At 46.5% G+C, this 22,492-nt stretch overlaps 1 protein-coding gene across 4 annotated transcripts in view; it reads right to left on the bottom strand.

Moving 5' to 3' along the window:
- Positions 1 to 22,492, bottom strand: part of LOC112257636 (ankyrin repeat and fibronectin type-III domain-containing protein 1) — a 229,162-nt gene that overhangs the window by 128,094 nt on the left and 78,576 nt on the right. The window lies entirely within an intron of this gene.

Genomic DNA, 22,492 nt, shown 5'->3' with positions numbered 1-22,492 from the left:
GACTTGCCAATCCTATTGTCTGCTAACAAGAAATTTGTGGAGTGGTTGAAAAATGTGTTTTAATGACTCCAACCTGAGTGTATGTAAACTTCTGACTTCAACTGTATAAACAAAAAGATTAGTTTCAATTAAAGTCAAAAGGTTTGACAGCAATGCCACATAAAATTCAAGTCAATTGGGAACAGATCTGTAATGTTCCAATACTTTGGCATGGGGTCTATGAATTGATATATAAAAATACAACTGACACATCAACCAGTTTGTTTAAATTTTAAATATGATATAAAATATTTGCTACAAAACGAATGCCTAATATATGGGACATTGAACGGTCAGCCTTGTGCAGACTCTGCTACGCGGAAACAGAATCAATAGGACATCTCTTCTGGTACTGTCTATTGGTGGGTCGCTTTTGGAATCAGGTTCAGGAATGGTTTTTATGTCCTAATATGAGGGTTCAGAAGGACCTTCAAATGGGATCTGAAAAACCATGATCATTCAACGGGAAAAATAATACTTTATAATAATAATTTTTATGGCAATATCGGTAGAAAAGTTACAAATAGGCAGGATCAAGACCCTCGTAACACATCACAGTAAAATAGAGGGATCTATTGCAAAAGGTATTGTACTGGGAAAGATGGGTTTGTCTGTGGACATGGGGGGGTTGGAGTTAAGATCAGAATGAATAGTGGATTGGCCACTGTGGGTGAAAATACAGCCCTTGAAGAAAGAGGAATTTAGGGATAAATGTATAATTTTTTTTAAATCACACTCTCTTATTTCTTTATTGATTATTTCTATATTTTTTTGTCTCTCACGCTCCCTTTTTTCCATCCCACTCTTTCTTTTTCCATTCCAGTCCACCTTCCATCTCTATCTTTCTTCCCTTGCTGTTTCTTTCCCTCTCCATCTCTATTTTTCAGCCCACTCTTTTGTCTATATCCTTACATTTCCAGGCAGGGAATATCCTGCAGTAATTGGCTGTTGAGACTGTTCTGTTCAGTTTAATTTACAGTTTTTTCTAATTGCTTAGGCACGATCTTTGAAACTATAGGCTATTTTTGCAAAACTTTACACACTAACCACAAACCTTACACCAAACCAGCAAAACATTATACATCTCTTGCAAAAGCAAACAATTCTTGCAAAACTCTTCAAATTCTTAAAAACATTTTTTTTTGCGTCAATACAGTACACACAAACCATAATTTGAACAAGCACACGAAGCACCAACTACACACTGATAGTGCACATGAAAAACACTTGTGGCTTTTGCTTTTTCTGTGTGCAAGGCATAGCAGTTTGCAATAAAGTTTTGTCATACATGTAGTAAACACACAAACGCACAGGTATCCAAATGTGTAAAGTATGGATGTGTATTCCAAACATAACACACTATCTCTGCCTAGTCATCGCCATTCTACCTCCTGTTGTTGTGTTAGCTGATTAGCTGTTGTTGTCTCACCTGTTATTTTAGCTAGCTCTCCCAATCAACACCTGCGATTACTTTATGCCTCACTGTATGTCTCTCTCAAATGTCAATATGCCTTGTATACTGTTGTTCAGGTTAGTTATCATTGTTTTAGTTTACAATGGAGCCCCTAGTTCCACTCTTCATACCTCTGATACCTCCTTTGTCCCACCTCCCACACATGCGGTGACCTCACCCATTACAACCAGCATGTCCAGAGATACAACCTCTCTTATCATCACCCAGTGCCTGGGCTTACCTCCGCTGTACCCGCACCCCACCATACCCCTGTCTGCGCATTATGCCCTGAATATATTCTACCATGCCCAGAAATCTGCTCCTTTTATTCTTTGTCCCCAACGCTCTAGGCGACCAGTTTTGATAGCCTTTAGCCGCACCCTCATACTACTCCTCCTCTGTTCCGCGGGTGAAGTGGAGGTAAACCCAGGCCCTACATGTCCCCAGGCACCCTCATTTGTTGACTTCTGTGATCGAAAAAGCCTTGGTTTCATGCATGTCAACATCAGAAGCCTCCTCCCTAAGTTTGTTTTACTCACTGCTTTAGCACACTCTGCCAACCCTGATGTCCTTGCCGTGTCTGAATCCTGGCTTAGGAAAGCCACCAAAAATTCTGAGATTTCCATACCCAACTATAACATTTTCCGCCAAGATAGAACTGCCAAAGGGGGAGGAGTTGCAGTCTACTGCAGAGATAGCCTGCAAAGTAATGTCATACTTTCCAGGTCCATACCCAAACAGTTCGAACTACTAATTTTAAAAATTACTCTCTCCAGAAATATGTCTCTCACTGTTGCCGCCTGCTACCGACCCCCCTCAGCTCCCAGCTGTGCCCTGGACACCATTTGTGAATTGATCGCCCCCCATCTAGCTTCAGAGTTTGTTCTGTTAGGTGACCTAAACTGGGATATGTTTAACACCCCGGCAGTCCTACAATCTAAGCTAGATGCCCTCAATCTCACACAAATCATCAAGGAACCCACCAGATACAACCCTAAATCTGTTAACAAGGGCACCCTCATAGACGTTATCCTGACCAACTGGCCCTCCAAATACACCTCCGCTGTCTTCAACCAGGATCTCAGCGATCACTGCCTCATTGCCTGTATCCGCTATGGGTCCGCAGTCAAGCGAACTTGTTCTCAACTAGCCTACCTGGTTAAATAAAGGTGAAATAAAAAAATAAATAAAAAAACGACCACCCTCATCAGTGTCAAACACTCCCTAAAACACTTCTGCGAGCAGGCCTTTCTATTCGACCTGGCCCGGGTATCCTGGAAAGATATTGACCTCATCCCGTCAGTTGAGGATGCCTGGTCATTCTTTAATAGTAACTTCCTCACCATCTTAGATAAGCATGCTCCGTTCAAAAAATGCAGAACTAAGAACAGATATAGCCCTTGGTTCACTCCAGACCTGGCTGCCCTCGACCAGCACAAAAACATCCTGTGGCGGACTGCAATAGCATCGAACTGTTCAGGGAAGCCAGGAACCAATACACGCAGTCAGTCAGGAAAGCAAAGGCCAGCTTTTTCAAGCAGAAATTTGCATCCTGTAGCTCTACCTCCAAAAAGTTCTGGGACACTGTAAAGTCCATGGAGAACAAGAGCACCTCCTCCCAGCTGCCTGCTGCACTGAGGCTAGGTAACACGGTCACCACCAATAAATCCATGATAATCGAAAACTTCAACAAGCATTTCTCAACGGCTGGCCATGCCTTCCTCCTGGCTACTCCAACCTCGGCCAACAGCTCTGCCCCCCCCCCGCAGCTACTCGCTCAAGGCTCCCCAGCTTCTCCTTTACCCAAATCCCAAATCCAGATAGCAGATGTTCTGAAAGAGCTGCAAAACCTGGACCCGTACAAATCAGCTGGGCTTGACAATCTGGACCCTCTATTTCTGAAACTATCCACCGCCATTGTCACAACCCCTATTGCCAGCCTGTTCAACCTCTCTTTCATATCGTCTGAGATCCCCAAGGATTGGTAAGCTGCCGCAGTCATCCCCCTCTTCAAAGGGGGAGACACCCTGGTCCCAAACTGTTACAGACCTATATCCATCCTGCCCTACCTATCTAAGGTCTTCAAAAGCCAAGTCAACAAACAGATCACTGACCATCTCGAATCCCACCGTACCTTCTCCGCTGTGCAATCTGGTTTCCGAGCCGGTCACGGGTGCACCTCAGCCACGCTCAAGGTACTAAACGATATCATAACCGCCATCGATAAAAGACAGTACTGTGCAGCCGTCTTCATTGACCTGGCCAAGGCTTTCGACTCTGTCAATCACCATATTCTTATCGGCAGACTCGGTAGCCTCGGTTTTTCTAATGACTGCCTTGCCTGGTTCACCAACTACTTTGCAGAATGAGTTCAGTGTGTCAAATCGGAGGGCATGTTGTCCGGTCCTCTGGCAGTCTCTATGGTGGTGCCACAGGGTTCAATTCTCGGGCAGACTCTTTTCTCTGTATATATCAATGATGTTGCTCTTGCTGCGGGCGATTCCCTGATCTACCTCTACGCAGACGACACCATTCTGTATCCTTCTGGCCCTTCCGTGAACACTGTGCTATCTAACCTCCAAACGAGCTTCAATGCCATACAACACTCCTTCCGTGGCCTCCAACTGCTCTTAAACGCTAGTAAAACCAAATGCATGCTTTTCAACCATTCGCTGCCTGCACCCGCACGCCCGACTAGCATCACCACCCTGGATGGTTCCGACCTAGAATATGTAGACATCTATAAGTACCTAGGTGTCTGGCTAGACTGTAAACTCTCCTTCCAGACTCATATCAAACATCTCCAATCTAAAAATCAAATCTAGAGTCGGCTTTCTAATCCGCAAACAAAGCCTCCTTCACTCACGCCGCCAAACTTACCCTAGTAAAACTGACTATCCTACCGATTCTCGACTTCGGCGATGTCATCTACAAAATAGATAGATGACAAGTTGGAGACTTTTACCTCCCTCACCACCTTTAAACATCTGCTATCTAAGCAGTTAACCGATCGCTGCAGCTGTACATAGTCCACCGGTAAGTAGCCCACCCAATTTACCTACCTCATCCCCATACTGTTTTTATTCATTTACTTTTCTGCTGTTTTGCACACCAGTATCTCTACCTGCACATGACCATCTGATCATTTATCACTCCAGTGTTAATCTGCTAAATTGTAATTATTCGCCTACCTCCTCATGCCTTTTGCACACAATGTATATAGACTCTTTTTTATTTTTTTATGTGTTATTGACTTCTTTCTTGTTTCTTGTTTACTCCATGTGTAACTCTGTGTTGTCTGTTCACACTGCTATGCTTTATCTTGGCCAGGTCGCAGTTGTAAATGAGAACTTGTTCTCAACTAGCCTACCTGGTTAAATAAAGGTGAAATAAAAAATAAAATAAAAAAATCTATACAAATAAGGGGGAAAAGGTTGTTTTTTTCAAATGTTCTAACACTTCTCAAACAACAAAAGGCGAAATAGTGTAGCAATGTAGAGACCAATATTAACAGTTTTGCTAGAAGTGTGTTATTAAATTGCAAACTGAGTGTAAAGCAGTGAGTTGTGTTTACAGTTTTGCAAAAAGTGTTAAAAAATTACAAACTGAGTGTAAAGCAGAGAACGTGCATTCAGTTTGGCACACTTGGTAAATGCATTGGCTACAAGTGTTAATGGTTTCAGAGATAGTGCTTCAAGAATCACTTTTAGTGTTTAAGCATTCAGGGGAAAAAAGTAATTTGATAGGAATTCAAAACGAAGCTGCTCCCTCTTGATGTTAGAAAGAAAAATTTATATTTCCTGCAATTCTACACATTTTGCCATGGGGTGTAGAAAAATGTTGCCGTTTTAAAGGCCTAGTGCAGTCAGGAATGTGATTTTCCTGAGTTTTATATACACCGAGTGTACAAAACATTAGGAACACCTTACTAATATGGAGTTGCACCCCCTTTTGCCCTCAGAACAGCCTCAATTCACCAGGACATGGACTCTACAAGGTGTCAAATGCGTTCAGCTGGGATGGACCATGTTGATACTGATGCTTCCCACAGTTGTGTCAAGTTGGCCGGATGTACTTTGGGTGGTGGACCACTCTTGATACACACGGGAAACTGTTGAGAGTGAAAAACCCAGCAGTGTTGCATTTCGTGAGACAAACCGTGCGCCTGGCACCTACTACCATACCCTGTTCAAAGGCACTTAAATATTTTGTCTTGCCCATTCACCCTCTAAATGAGACACACACAATCCATGTGTCAACTGTATCAAGGGTTAAAAATCCTTCATTAACCTGTCTCCTCCCCTTCATCTCCACTGATTGAAGTGGATTTAACAAGTGACATCAACAAGGGATTCACCTGGTCAGTCTGTCATGGAAAGAGCAGGTGCTCCTAATGTTAGGTACTTAATTGTTACACAGAAATGATTTGATATCAGCCTCCCGAGTGGCGCATTGGTCTAAAGCATTGCATAGCAGTGCTTGAAGCGTTACTACAGACCCGGGTTCGATCCCGGGCTGTATCGCAGTGAGACCCATGAGGCGGTGCACAATTAGCCTAGCGTCGTACTGGGTTAGGAGAGGGTTTGTCCTCCCGGGATGTCCTTGTCCCGTTGTGCTCTAGCAACTCCTGAGGTGGGCTGGGCACAGTGCATGCTGACACGGTCACCAGGTGCAGCTGTTTCCTCTGATTGGTGAGGCTGGCTTCTGGGTTAAGCAAGCAGTGCGGCTTGGCAGGGTTGGGTTTCAGAGGATGTATGGCTCTCGATTACTACTTATCACAATTTGATATTGAGATAAAAACGGCTGCATTGGACCTTTAAAGCAAGGTTTCTACAAATTTTGTAATGACTGTTAATATGATATCTGAGTGAGAATGACTAACAGCATCAATGAGGACCTCCTGGAGGTAGGGCACCTGGGCACGTGCCCTGCGAGCCCAGTTGGTATTCTACAAGTTAAGACAACTGGCTAGACTACCTACCAATCTAAAAAGTCTTAGCTGAAATGGCTACTTGAGTGACATAAGAGAAAATCTGCTGATGTATTCTTCTATTTTTACTCTCAATAGTAAGTTGAGACCCCTCCATCCCTCCGTCTGTGTGTGTGTGTGTTTGATAAGGTGAGGATATGTATGATTGCATATTGGATTCCCACAGTGTGAATGCTTGATCACGACCCTGATGTTCTCCGAAGTACGCTTTGTCTGTATGTGTGTGGGTGGATGGATGGTGGATGGAATGACTACCATTGATTATCAGGAGACGTGCAAATAAAACACAAACACAAAGAACACACACACACACACACTTTATAAGCTAGGGGAAAGGTGTTTGTTTAGCTTAAATGCATAGCTACATTCTAAAAACCATGAGAACGTCAAAATACATTTACGTGTAATTTTCAATTAGGTTACCACTTTAAAAAGCAGCGTTCATCTAGGTCAGGGCTCTCCAACCCGGTTTCTGGAGCCCTACTGTCCTGTAGATTTTCGCTCTAACCCTAATCTAGCGCACCTGATTCTAGTAATTAGCTGGGTTTGAAACCTAAACCTACAGAAGAGTAGCTTTCCAGGAACAGGGTGGAAAGCCCAGATCTAGGTAGAGTCAGTGACAGTAAATGTTAAAATTAACAAACTAAAACCACCTGGTCGCCATGACTGCAGGTCTGGCAATGAATCATCAGAGGGAGCGATTAAAAAGAGAGCGAGAGAACAAACATGTTGAATGCTTGTGAGAAAAAGAGACACAGGGTAGGGAATTTCGGCAATAAACAAATTTCGGCGATCACTTCAGAATCTCAGAGTGGCTTTAGGTAATTTCAGAAAGAGGTTATAATGTAACATATATAGATCAGATATGGATCAACACTTTAATTATGCATCCAGGCACAACATGTAAAGTGTTGGTCCCATGTTTCATGAGCTTAAATAAAAGATCCCAGAAATGTTCCATCTGCACAAAAAGCTTATTTCTCTAAAGTTTGTTGCACAGATTTGTTTACTCCCCTGTAAATTATAATTTCTCCCTTGCCAAGATAATCCATCCACCTGACAGGTGTGGCATATCAAGAAGCAGATTAAACAATATGCTCATCACACAGGTGCAACTGGGGACAATAAAAGGTCTGTCACATGGAATTGACGCTGGAGAGACGAAGCAGGTACGGGGAGTAAAACATTTAATATATAACGGGCATGAAACGAGACAGGAACAGCGAACAGGTAACACAAACCAAAAAACAATTGATGCAAAAGAGGGGAACAGAGCTTGGGAACTGACAAATATAGGGGAGGTAATAACAGGTGATGAGTGAGTCCAGGTGAGTCCAATATCGCTGATGCGCATGACGAGGGTAGGCAGGTGTGCGTAATGGATGATAGGACTGCATGATGCAGGGCAGCCTGGAGCCCTCAAGCGCCAGGGGGGGAAGAGCGGGAGCAGACGTGCCACCCGGTGGGGTGCCACCCGGTGTCCCACCTGGGCGAACTGGGCGAGACATGGGCGCTGGGCAAGCCGGTTGGGGCGTGGAAGCCCAACGAACCGGCAGGAGCGCGAGAACCTCACGAGCCGGCTAAGGCATGGAAGCCCGACGATCCAGCTGAGGCAAGACGCCTGTCGACCCCGCTGCAGAGAGGGAGCCCGAAGATCCGGTGGAGTGTGACGTGGGATGGGAAGCTGCCCAGCCAACCGAGGCAAGGAACCTCTAGAGCCAGCCAGGGCATGAAAGCCCGACGGGCTGGCTTAGGCACCCCCAGTTCCATCGGCGGTGGAATCCACCCCGACGTCACCAACAAAACAAAAAAACAAACAAAATTACTCCTGGACCGGGCTGGGCGAACAAGATCTGACGATCCGGCTGTGGCCCAACGTGGGATGGGCGCCATCCGAGCTTACCGGGGCAAGGAAACCTCTCGAGCCAGCTAGGGCGTGGAAGCGGGGATGCCACAATATCTACCGGAACGCAGGTACATCCCGATGCTTCATGTGTGGGCTTCTGCTTTCTGTCACAAGGAATTGACGCTGGAGAGACGAAGCAGGTACGGGGAGTAAAACATTTAATATATAACGGACATGGAACGAGACAGGAACAGCTTCAGCAAACAGGTAACACAAACCAAAAAACAATTAATGCAGAAGCGGGGAACAGTGGTGGGGAACTGACAAATATAAGGGAGGTAATAACAGGTGATGAGTGAGTCCAGGTGAGTCCAATATCGCTGATGTGCGTGACGAGGAAGGCAGGTGTGCGTGATGGATGATAGGAGTGCGTGAAGCAGGAGCAGACGTGACAAGGTCACTCCAAAATGTGCAGTTTAGGCACACAACACAATGATACAGATGTCTCAAGTTTGGAGGGAGCATGCAATTGGCATGCTGACTGCAGGAATGTCCACCAGAGCTGTTGCCAGATAATTGAATGTTAATCTCTGTACCATAAGCCACCCCCGACGTCATTTTAGAGAATTTGGCAGTATGTCAAACGGGCCACACAACCACAGACCATGTGTATGGTGTTGAGTGGGCGAGAGGTTTGCTGATGTCAATGTTGTGAACATAGTTCCCCATGGTGGCGGTGGGGTTATGGTATGGGCAGTGTCATGACTGACCACGAGAATCCAAATAGGTCAGATCAGGTTTGCAATGAATAACTTCAAATCAGACCCCAACTCACCCATAGAGGGGAAAGAAAATAACTAGTGGGGATCAACAACTCATGTCCTGTTGTAAATCAAGAGAGAAGATCCAGGCCTGTGATCTCCAAATTCATCAAAGGAATGTGCTTTGGTCAGAGAATAGTCAGAGGCAATATATAGGACACTAATGTCATTTTGTTTGATATTTTGTGATGTCATTAAAAATGTTATAAAGGAAATACTGTAACTTTGAAAGTATGCCCACTAAATGGATAAAGTTTCCATACTATGGGTTGTGCATGTAATATGAAAATGATGAAAGTGTTTTTGTTAAGAGACGGATGTGATTTGAGAATTTATAAGAGATAATTTCCATAACATTGCACAGTGAGTAATCACCACCCCAGAGTGAGCTCAGAGAGCGTGCCAGCCTGCTGGAACCTCCCCTTTATAGCAACATATATGAATGATGGGTTACGTATTAACACATCAGACCAGAAAAGCGTGAAGCTGCAGCTGCGCGTTTAAAATGGTTTGAACTTTGAATCTCAACACGAGCTGGAGACGATAAACTCACCTTCCGCACAATCACTGGTACGGCTGATTAGCTGTCCTAAGTAAAGTATATTCTAAAGCTGATTTAAGTAGGACCATCCTGTTACTCTGCTCAAACCATCGTATTACGCCACTCTCATCACCCCACTGGGGAACTATCGATACGGCTGGCGAGCCTATCTTCAAAGAAGTATCTTCAAGAGCAAATGGAAGGAAAATCAACTTAGTAGTTCTGTTCAGGACTAAATGACAAATCCCTGGATACCGGACAACTATGAAGGACAACAGTAGAAGAGTTGTTGGGACCATTTCGGACAATCTAAACCTTACAAGCATGCTGCAAAAAGGCCCAACCCCCTTTCCAACCCCCTTTCCCTTTCCAATGTGTAAAGGATCTTTCCACAATTCCTGAAAGCTGAAAATGTCCCAGTTCTTCCATGGTCTGCATACTCACCAGACATTTCACCCATTGAGCAAGATTGGGATGCTCTGGATCAACATGTACGACAGTGTGTTCCAGTTTGCGCCAGTATTGAGTAATTTCTCACAGCCATTGAAGAGGAGTGGGACAATATTGCACAGGCCACAATTAACAGCCTGATCGACTATATACAAAAGAGATGTGTCGGGCTAGATGAGACAAATACTGACTGTTTTTTTTATCCACGCCCCTGCTTTTCTTTTTAAAGGTATCTATGACCAACAATCAGTGCACACGGAAGGTTTTCAGACTCCTTGACTTTTTCCATCTTGGTACGTTACAGTCTTACTCTAAAATTGATTAAATCATTTTTTCCTTCATCAATCTACACACAATTCCCCATAATGACGAAGCAAAAACATTTATTTCGAAATTTTGGCAAATTGAAAAAAAGAATAAAAGAAAACAGAAATATTGCATTTACATAAGTATTCAGACCCTTTACTAAATTTGTTGAAGCACCTTTGGGAGTGATTACAGCCTAGAGTCTTCTTGGGTATGACGCTATAAGCTTGGCACACCTGTATTTGGGGATTTCTCTTAATCTTCTCTGTAGATACTCTCAAGCTTGTCAGGTTGTATGGGGATCGTCGCTGCACGGCTGTTTTCAGGTCTCCCCAGAGATGTTCGGGCTCTGGCTGGGCCACTCAAGGACATTCAGAGACTTGTCGCAAAGCCCCTCCTGTGTTGTCTTGGCTGTATGCTAAGGGTTGTTGTCCTGTTGGAGGGGACCTTTGCCACAGTCTGAGGTCCTGAGCACTCTGTAGCAGCTTTTCATCAAGGATCTCTCTGTACTTTGCTCTGTTCATCTTTCCCTCGATCCTGACTCATCTCTTAGTCCCTGCCGCTGAAAAACATCACCACAGCATGATGCTGCTACCACCATGCTTCACCATAGGGATGGTGCCAGGTTTCCTCCTGACGTGATGCTTGGCATTCAGGCCAAAGGGTTCAATCTTGGTTTCATCAGACCAGAAAATCTTGTTTCTCATGGTCAGAGTCCTTTATGTGTCTTTCGGCAAAGTCCAAGTGGGCTGTCATGCTCATTTTACTGAGGAGTGGCTTCTGTCTGGCCACTCTACCATAAATGCCTGAATGGTGGAGTGTTGCAGAGATGGTTGTCCTTCTGGAAGGTTCTCTCAACTCCACAGAAGAACTCTGGAGCTCTGCCAGAGTGACCATCGGGTTCTTGGTAACCTCCCTGACCAAGGCCCTTCTCCCCCGATTGCTCAGTTTGGCCGGTCGGCCAGCTCTGAGAAGATTCTTGGTGGTTCCAAACTTCTTCAATTTAAAAATGATGGAGGCCACTGTGTTCTTGGGGACCTTCAACATTGCAGAAATGTTTTGGTACCCTCCCCCAGATCTGTGCCTCGAAATAATCCTGTCTCAGAGCTCTGCGGTCAACTAATTCGACCTCATGGCTTGGTTTTTTCTCTGACATGCACTGTCAACTGTGGGACCTTATATAAACAGGTGTGTGCATTTCCAAATCATGTCCAATCAATTTTAAATTGACCACAGGTGGACTCCAAGTTGTGGAAAGATCTAAATGATGATCAATGGAAACAGAAGCACCTGAGCTCAATTTTGAGTCTCATAGCAAAGGGTCTGAATACTTATGTAAATAATGTTTTTGTTGTTTATTTTTAATACATTTGCAAAAATGTCAAAATCCTTTTTTGCTTTGTCATTCTGGGGTATTTTGTGTAGATTGATGAGGATTTTTTTTTTTTTTTTTACATTTAATCCATTTCAGAATAAGGCTGTAACATAAAATGTGGAAAAAGGAAAGGGGTCTGAATACTTTCCGAATGCAATGTATCTGTATTCCCAGTCATGTGAAATCCATAGATTAGAGCCAAATGTATTTATTTCAATTGACCGATTTGCTTATTTGAACTGTAACTCAGTAAAATCTTTGAAATTGTTGCATGTTGCGTTTATATGTTTGTTCAGTATAGTTTGAAGCCGACATAATGGATATCACATAACGAGAGGTGCTCAAATAAACGTAGCTTCAAGTAATGGGAGTAAATAGCATTCTGCATAGTAGTACAGTGTGTGACATTTTGAAAATGTAGTCATCAAAGATTGGATTAGGGCTGTCCCCGACAACAACAACAACAAAAAATGTTGACTGAGAGACATCTGTTCTTTCGACCAATTGATTTGTCGAAATCATAAAAAGGGTATTTTTCTATATACTGTACAGACAGACAGACCCTATTTTTGAATAAAATCACCTATATGTTGGCTACGGGGTCGTCTGATGCTTTAAGCACTGGGATTAAAAATGAAGACACACAAATTACTAAATAGGGAGTCAGAGATCAATAACCATACCAGAAGAAAAAAACCTGGACCTGACTTTCGGCAGATTCTTCCGTTACGCTCCTGAAGTTGCCGGTAATGGGTTACACCAGTGGTTGGCAACCTTTTCCATTTGGAGTACCAAGTTATTGTGCCATTTCTACATGATCTGCGTGGCAGTTATGATTTTCATAGGCTCATTTTCGTGGAACAGTTTCATATAATTTATAAAAAAAGTCTTCATATCTCAAAATCAATGTGATTTGGTTAATCAATATTAAATTTAAATGAAGATTATACAAATCTAAAAGTAACTTCTATTGCCATTGCCAATATGTAAAAATAGCCTACATAAAGCCAAAAAATAAAAACATTGCAGCCAGCAGGTATAAAATATCCTGATAAAAATAAATATCCTATAAATCACATTGGCTAAGCATGGCCTGTCTGCAAGGAACTTGAAACATTGTATCAACTATTAACTTGGTCAAGCCCAAAGCTCCTGCTAGCAAACTTGCAACATTGTATAAAATATTCTGGGCCCCCAGAGTTTCCCACTGGACAGAGAGACACAGCTGTAAGATAAGAAGTAATTAAGTAGGCCGATTTTATGACATTTCCACCGGATCAGAGCATGAAGTTGTTCCCCTTTCATGCTAAGTGGTTATCGAAAGTGTCACGAGTCCGACCGAGGGTGTTTCCTTTTCCCGGGCGGGTGGCGCTCGGCGGTCGTCGTCACCGGCCTATTAGCTGCCACTGATTGTTTTTCCTCCCCCTCCTTGTATGTTTAGTGGTAGCACCTGTGTAGGGTTAATTAGTTTGTCTTTATTAGACAGCCGGCCCGCCTGGTTGTTGTGCGGGATTATTTCATTGTAACCTTCGGCTCTGTTGTGTTTGGAACGTTACTTTTGTGAGCACCCTGTGGTGTGTTAAGCGCTATTAAAAGACGCACAGCATTGAAATTCTGTTTCCTGCATTTGACTCCACACCCACGACACCCGGAGCATTACAGAATCCCGCACCTATCAAATTGAATGGAGTCAGCAGGAGCAGCAGCCAACCCTCTCCCATCGATGGAGGAACGGGTTCTCCACCACACCACCGTCCTCCATCGGATCGGAACCGCGATGGATCAAGTGATGGAGAGAATGGACCGATGGGAGAGGAGTGGTCTCCTCTCTCCACCTTCGGCACCCACGGTTCCGGACTCTCCATCTCCCGACTCCAGCACCCTCCGTCTGACGCTACCGAAGGCTTATGATGGAGCTGCGGAGGGTTGCCAGGGGTTTCTGCTTCAGCTGGAGCTATACCTGGCCACCATCAGACCCACTCCCTCAGGAGCAGAGAGGGTGAGTGTCCTCATCTCCTGCCTCACGGGTCGTGCTCTGGAGTGGGCGAACGCAGTCTGGAATGGCCCAGACTCAGCGCGGGAGCACTACCCAGAGTTTTCCCGCCGCTTCCGTGCCGTGTTTGATCACCCTCTAGACGGCCGAGCGGTGGGAGAACGACTATTTCATCTCAGGCAGGAGAGGAGGAGCGCCCAGGATTACGCGCTGGAGTTCCGGACCTTGGCAGCCGGATCTGGGTGGAACGACAGGGCCCTCATGGACCACTACAGGTGTAGTCTCCGAGAGGACGTCCGCCGGGAGTTAGCGTGTCGGGACACCACTCTGTCACTGGATCAGCTGATTGACATGTCCATTCGACTGGATAATCTGCTGGCTGCCCGCAGGCGTTCAGAGAGGGTCCTGTGCATTCCACCACCCAGCCCCTCCGCTCCCATTCCGATGGAGTTGGGAGGGGCTGCGCCGAGGGGTACCGGAGGAGGAGGCCTTCCCTGCACCAACTGTGGTCGGAGAGGACACACGTCTGATCGGTGCTGGGGGGGTCCGTCTGGGAGTAGAGATGGCAGGCAGAACGCTTCTCGGTCACCCCAGGTGAGTCAGCATCAAACTCACCCAGAACCCCTTGTTGGCCACATGTTTGTCTTAACTTTTTTCCTTCACTTTTTTCCCTCTTCCCAGCATAGGGCGCTAGTCGATTCAGGCGCAGCTGGGAACTTTATGGATCGCGGACTCGCCCTTAAGTTAGGGGTTCCGCTGGTGCCGATAGATTCTCCCTTCCCCGTGCACTCCCTAGATAGCCGGCCATTAGGGTCAGGGATGGTCAGGGAGACCACGGTCCCACTGGACATGGTGACGCAGGGGAATCATAGGGAGCGTATCAGTTTCTTTATTATTGATTCGCCTGCGTTTCCAGTGGTGCTGGGGACTCCCTGGTTGGCCCGGCACAATCCTAAAATTTCGTGGAGACAGGGGTTCTCCAGGGGTGGTCAGAGGAGTGTTCTGGAAGGTGTTTGGGAGTTTCCATCGGTGCCACGTCGGTGGAGAGTCCAGACCAGGGTTCCACGGTGTGCATTCCCCCCGAGTATGCCGATTTGGCAATCGCTTTCAGTAAAGTGAAAGCGACTAAATTACCACCTTATCGACCGGGAAGGGATTGTACGATAGATCTCCAGGTAGACGCTGCGCTTCCCAAGAGTCACGTGTACCCGCTGTCCCAGGAGGAGACGTTGGCAATGGAGACATATGTCACGGAGTCGCTGGGACAGGGGTACATTCGGCCCTCCATTTCACCCGTCTCCTCGAGTTTCTTTTTTGTGAGGAAAAAGGAGGGAGGTTTGCGTCCGTGTATCGATTATAGAGGTCTAAACGCCATCACAGTGGGGTATAGTTACCCTCTACCTCTCATCGCTACGGCGGTGGAATCGTTCCACGGAGCGCAGTTCTTCACAAAACTGGATCTCAGGAGCGCGTATAGTCTGGTGCGTATTCGGAAGGGAGACGAGTGGAAAACCGCATTTAGTACTACATCAGGCCACTATGAGTACCTCGTCATGCCGTATGGGTTAAAAAATGCTCCAGCCGTTTTTCAATCCTTTGTAGACGAGATTCTCAGGGACCTGTGCGGGCAGGGAGTGGTTGTTTATATCGATGACATTCTGATCTACTCGGCTACTCACACCGCGCATGTGTCTCTGGTGCGCAAAGTGCTTGGTAGACTGCTGGAGCATGACCTATACGTCAAGGCTGAGAAATGCGTGTTCTCTAAACGAGCCGTCTCTTTTCTGGGATATCGCATTTCCACCTCGGGGGTAGTGATGGAGGGTGACCGCATTAGTGCCGTGCGTAATTGGCCGACTCCGACCACGGTAAAGGAGGTGCAGCGGTTTTTGGGTTTTGCCAACTACTACCGGAGGTTTATCCGGGGTTTTGGCCAGGTAGCGGCTCCCATTACCTCACTGCTGAAGGGGGGCCCGGTGCGTTTGCAGTGGTCAGCCGAGGCGGACGGAGCATTCAACAAGTTGAAGGCGCTGTTCACTGAGGCGCCCGTGTTGGCGCATCCGGACCCCTCTCTAGCATTCATAGTGGAGGTAGACGCGTCCGAGGCTGGGGTGGGTGCCGTGCTATCACAGCGCTCGGGTACGCCACCAAAACTCTGCCCCTGCGCTTTCTTCTCAAGGAAGCTCAGCCCAGCGGAGCGTAACTATGATGTGGGGGACCGGGAGTTGCTAGCGGTGGTTAAGGCACTGAAGGTGTGGAGACACTGGCTTGAGGGGGCTAAGCACCCCTTTCTCATCTGGACCGACCACCAGAATCTGGAGTATATTCGGGCAGCTAGGAGACGTAACCCACGTCAGGCAAGGTGGGCCACCTTCTTCACCCGGTTCCGGTTTACTTTGTCTTATAGACCGGGCTCCCAGAACGTAAAGGCTGACGCACTGTCCCGCCTTTACGACACGGAGGATGGGTCCACCGAACCAACTCCCATCCTTCCCGCCTCAAAGTTGGTAGCCCCAGTGGTATGGGAGGTGGACTCGGACATCGAGCGGGCGTTACGGGCTGAACCCGCGCCTCCTCAGTGTCCAGCGGGGCGAAGGTACGTGCCGCTTGGTGTTCGGGACAAACTGATTCGGTGGGCTCACGTCCTACCCTCCTCGGGTCACCCTGGGGTGACGAGGACAGTGGGGAGCCTTCGGGGGAGGTATTGGTGGCCTACGTTGGCTAAAGACGTTAAGGGTTATGTCTCCTCCTGTTCAGTGTGCGCTCAGAGTAAGGCTCCTAGGCACCTTCCTAGAGGGAAGCTACAACCCCTCCCCGTTCCACAGCGGCCATGGTCACATCTGTCCATAGATTTCCTGACCGATCTTCCGCCGTCTCAGGGTCTCAGGGGAACACCACGGTTCTAGTGATTGTGGATCGGTTCTCTAAGTCCTGCCGTCTCCTCCCGTTGCCCGGTATCCCTACAGCCCTACAGACTGCGGAGGCGTTATTCACCCATGTCTTTCGGCACTACGGGGTGCCGGAGGACATCGTTTCTGATCGGGGCCCCCAATTCACGTCTCGGGTATGGAGAGCGTTCATGGAACGCTTGGGGGTCTCCGTCAGCCTGACCTCCGGTTATCACCCCGAGAGTAATGGGCAGGTGGAGAGAGTGAACCAGGAGGTGGGTAGGTTTCTGCGGTCGTATTGCCAGGATCGGCCAGGGAGTGGGCACGATACATTCCCTGGGCTGAAATGGCTCAGAACTCACTACGCCACTCCTCTACTAACGTGTCCCCTTTTCAGTGTGTGTTGGGGTACCAGCCGGTCCTGGCACCATGGCATCCGAGCCAGACCGAGGCTCCTGCGGTGGAGGAATGGGTACAGCGCTCCAAGGAGACCTGGAGGGCCGTCCAGGACTCTCTACGACAAGCGAGTGGACGGCAGAAGAGGAGTGCTGACCGCCACCGCAGTGAGGCCCCCGTGTTTGTACCGGGGACAGGGTCTGGCTCTCGACCCGAAACCTACCTCTCCGCTTGCCCTGCCGGAAGCTGGGTCCGCAGTGTGTAGGGCCCTTTAATGTCCTGAGGAGAATAAACGAGGTGTGTTATCGATTACAACTCCCTTCCTATTATCGTATTAACCCCTCGTTTCATGTGTCTCTCCTCAGGCCGGTGGTGGCTGGTCCCCTGCAGGACAGTGAGGTACCGGAGGTCCCTCCCCCTCTGGACATCGAGGGGACCCCGGCGTACACGATCCGGGCCATTCTGGACTCAAGGCGCCGGGTGAGGGGCCTGCAGTACCTCGTGGACTGGGAGGGGTACGGTCCGGAGGAGAGGTGCTGGGTACCGGTGGGGGACATCTTGGATCCCTCCATGTTGAGGGATTTCCATCGCCTCCATCCGGATCGCCCTGCACCTCGTCCTCCGGGCGACCTCGAGGCCGGTGTCGGCGCGCTGCGGGAGCCGCGCGTCAGGGGGGGGTACTGTCACGAGTCCGACCGAGGGTGTTTCCTTTTCCCGGGCGGGTGGCGCTCGGCGGTCGTCGTCACCGGCCTATTAGCTGCCACTGATTGTTTTTCCTCCCCTCCTTGTATGTTTAGTGGTAGCACCTGTGTAGGGTTAATTAGTTTGTCTTTATTAGACAGCCGGCCCGCCTGGTTGTTGTGCGGGATTATTTCATTGTAACCTTCGGCTCTGTTGTGTTTGGAACGTTACTTTTGTGAGCACCCTGTGGTGTGTAAGCGCTATTAAAAGACGCACAGCATTGAAATTCTGTTTCCTGCATTTGACTCCACACCCACGACACCCGGAGCATTACAGAAAGGAGAGATCAGGAAAGATTTTTCAAATAGGCTACGTTGAGGAACTATTGTCATTCTCAGTAAAAAAAATAAAATTAACTTGCTGTTTGAGGTGAAGAAAACATTACTCTGAGAAGCTCCATGGTGATGGAGAGTTAAGACAATCAGAAATAGTATCAGATCCCCAAATGGGCACATTATAGGCCAACATTTACACACAGGCCAGGTAGCCTAGGTAGCCTAGGTAGCCAGGTAGCCTAGGTAGCCAGGTAGCCTAGGTAGCCAGGTAGCCTAGGTAGCCAGGTAGCCTAGGTAGCCAGGTAGCCTAGGTAGCCAGGTAGCCTAGGTAGCCAGGTAGCCTAGGCCTACTTCTATATGTAATCAGGTGCATGTCCATACTCATGATTGACAAGAGCGCTCCAAACAAAACTCTTAAATGGAATGAATTAAACCAAAACTTTTCGCGACAACGCGTCCACTCCTGCAATGACAACGGTAAAAATGTAATAATAATATATTGAATGCATTAACAGAAATGACCATAACCAAACAAGCATTGGAGATGAGAAATGATGATAATTAACAGTAAATGTACTACTGATGCTACTGGTGTGCCATCCCCACTACCTACGCCATGGATTAGTCCACTCAGACAGGTGTAAATCAGACAGGTGTCCTAAAGCACAGACAGGGAAGTGTGGGAAGATGAAGGGAGGAAGAGGGATGGAGAGGTAAAAGCAGATGAGGGGACCACTGGCACTCCAACCCCATCATGATGACAAGCAGCAGCTGGTGTGTGTGTGTGTGTGTGTGTGTGTGTGTGGGTTGGTTCTTCAATCCTTGTTGGGACCTAAGATCCCCAAAAGTCCCCACAAGGATGGAAAATTCTCCCTCGTTGGGACATTTCTAACGTCCCCATGAGGACAAAGGCTATTTTAAGCTTAGGATTTAGGGTTAGAATTATGGTTAGGGTAAGAAGTTAGTGTTTAGGGTTTAAGGATAGGGTTAGAATTAGAATTATGGTTAGGGTAAGGGGTTAGGGTTTAGGGTTTAAGGATAGGGTTAGAATTAGAATTATGGTTAGGGTAAGGGGTTAGGGTTTAGGGTTTAGGGATAGGGTTAAAATTAGAATTATGGTTAGAGTAAGGGGTTAGGGTTTAGGGTTTAGGGATAGGGTTAAAATTAGAATTATGGTTAGGGTAAGGGGTTAGGTTTAGGTTAACGAGTTAAGTTTAGGGTTAGGGAAAATTGGATTTTGAATGGAAATCAATTTGAGGTCCCCATGAGGATAGAAGAACAAAACTGTGTATGTAGCCAGGCTGTCTGTTTGTGGGTGGTAGGATTGATCCAGTGTCCTAGCTTAGTAAAGCCCAGTAAATCCAGTGATCTGACGCACTAAAGCCTTCTGGCTGGCTGCAACGCACAGCTTCAGACATGTCAACAAGCACACGGATCAACACTCAATCACACACACTTTCACATAAACACACACATATCCCTCCTCTCTCCAGCTCCTTTTCTCAACTCCCATCATGATTAAGCATTCCTCTAGAGTCTAAACTCTACAAGCTTCGCAAACACTCTGGCCTACACAAATGGACTGGCAGGTAAAAGACAGAGCGACAGAGAAAAGGTAATGTACTGTTACATCATCTCAACTCAGATAATCAAAAGAGAGCGAACAGCTACTGCAACATTGGCAGTCAAAGGGAGAGCAAAGTAGGCAAGTGTGTGTGTGTATGTGCATGACTGCATATTGTGCGTGTGATCGACTGATGTTCTACACACACAATGACTACATCATCTGCAGTGAGAGCCAGTGGGACCCGTGGAACTATTAAGAAGTACCGTTTCTGGCTGTTGGTTGCCATGGTGACGAACCCAATGGTATAAGAGTGGCAGCGTTCGGAAGAGATAGGCCAGGGGATATAGCTAATAAATAGGCAATCAGGTTGATTAGTTCCATCCTGGAGGGGTTTGCTCCATTTCACACTGTCTCTGGAATTAGAGGCTTTCACAATTCTGCTTTTAGTTGAGCAAGTGAGGGTCTTGTACATGATCGCTCATATGCCACAAGTACGAGGGCGCACGCACACACACACACACACACACACACACACACACACACACCCTGTACTCCTCTGATAATGCCTTACAGAGGTCCATTGAGGGGTTTGAATAGAGACTTTGTAGAGGTAAGAAAGGGGACACAGCAGACCCAACACACACCCTGGGTCTAAGTAGAGGCTTTAGAGAACACATAGAAGAGATGCATTACACAAGACTATAGCCCCTTCATACACACACTACAGACAGACCCAAACCCCTCCATTCATTCATCAATCACTAGAGCCCATTGGTATGTGTGGCAGACAGGAGAAAGCTCAATGGACTTCTATAGTGATTCCATTCAAAAGGCACTTCTTTAACCTATGGTAGCCTGGTGTAGGCAGAATAGGATATGGGGTTGTGTGTGTTGAGTTGAGATGTTTTTATTTTTTTATTGTCACAATAAAAAGGTGCAATGAAATGTGTTGTTTTACAGGGGTCAGCCATGGTAGTATGGCGCCCCTTGCCCCTGGAGCATATTAGGGTTAAGTGCCTTGCTCAAGGGCACATTGCCAGATTTTTCACCTTGTTGGGTATTTGAACCAGCAACCTTTTTGTTTACTGGCTCAATGCTCTAACCGCTAGGCTAGAGTACATGACGTCCTAGAGTACTTGAGCTTTTTCTTGTTGACCTGGGGTTAAGGGTTAAAGGTTAAGGTTAGGGTGGTTAAGATCAACATTAGAGGTTAGAAAGTGCTGTAGACTACATTCTCGCCAGAACATCATGACAACCATGTATTGGCAGAACACACAGATGGGTTGTGTGTGTGTGTGTGTGTGTGTGTGTGTGTGTGTGTGTGTGTGTGTGTGTGTGTGTGTGTGTGTGTGTGTGTGTGTGTGTGTGTGTGTGTGTGTGTGTGTGTGTGTGTATATGTGTCACTCTCTCTCTCGCTCTCTCTTTCTCTCTCTCCTCTACCCATCTCTGTGAAATCTGGAGTCAGCTACAGTATGTTGAGATGCATTCATTCCTCAGCTCTCAGAGCATGTGTGGAGTGTGTGTGTGTGTGTGTAGCGTGTGTGTTGAGCGTGTCCTTTCCACATCAGCACACGTGTGAGATGTGTATAAAGGCCAGAACAACCCATTTATGTGGTTGTATTGTATTGTTGTATGTTTCAGTTATGTAATGTATTGATTGTTGCTGCCTTCTTGGCCAGGTCTCCCTTGAAAAAGAGACTGGGTCTCAATGGACTTTTCCTGGTTAAATAAAGATTTAATTAAAAAAAACATTTCCACACCTCTGACATGAACATGCGCGTGCGTGCGTGTTTGTGTATGCATGCTTGTAGGTGGTTGTTTTGGACTGTCATGACTGAAATGTTAAAAGTATTGTCTATTTCAGACGTACTAATATCAGGTGATTTGAATGTCTGGTCACCTATTGTTTGACTGTCTTCCGCCCAATGCTGATCTTTTGCCCAATTATTGTTGCAGTATTAGGACAGTATGGTTGCACACGTGCACACAGACACGCCCCCCTCCCCCCAACTATGGATCCCAGATCCAAGGACACTGATAATACGCACATGAATCTCCATGGCTATGGAAGCCCTTGGGCATCACAACACAGTATAATAATATTCCATCAACATGACCCAGGTAAAGGCCACTAAGCCGCCAAGGCCACTGCTATCCAGCTTAAACTATACAGTAAGTGCTGTTGGATTGGCTAATTAACTAGCAAATGCCAAAGCTGTAAATGTGCAGTGTAATACTAATCAATGTAGTGCAATGAACAAAATAGCAATTATAGTTACTGGGAATTAAGTAAAATATGCAAAAGACTAAAAAGAATATTATACTGAGCAATTCACTATCCACAACAGGTTGGTCGCATCATGTTATCCAATCAAGAGATCTCTTACACACTCTCCATCAGAGAGCCCCTATTGGCTCAGAGCAGTGAGCCCGAAAGGTCTTAGAAGAGGTTCATTATTGCTAGAACGTAGCTTAAGCTATTTATTCATTCTTATAAAATATTGTACACTCTGCAGTGGGAACATAGAGAAAAGGTGAGCGGAGGATAAACTAGAAACAAATTAGCTGAAAGCTAATGCTTTGAATGAAGAGATTTGTTTAATAAACTTGTTGAGCTGCAGACTATTTACAAAAATAACTGATTGGATTTATATACTGCTTTTCCAGATGCACAAAGTGCTTAGAACGGGGGTAAAGTAGACAACTATAATCAACTCCTGATTTTTCTTTACAAATCTCTCTACTGTAATTACCAGAGACTGCTCTGATAATGACATGCAAAGTCTGCGTCCAAAATAGCACCCCATTACC

Source organism: Oncorhynchus tshawytscha, linkage group LG01 (genome assembly GCF_018296145.1).
Source record: "Oncorhynchus tshawytscha isolate Ot180627B linkage group LG01, Otsh_v2.0, whole genome shotgun sequence".
In the NCBI taxonomy this organism is placed as follows: Eukaryota; Metazoa; Chordata; class Actinopteri; order Salmoniformes; family Salmonidae; genus Oncorhynchus; species Oncorhynchus tshawytscha.
This window is presented reverse-complemented; position numbering and strand designations above follow the sequence as displayed.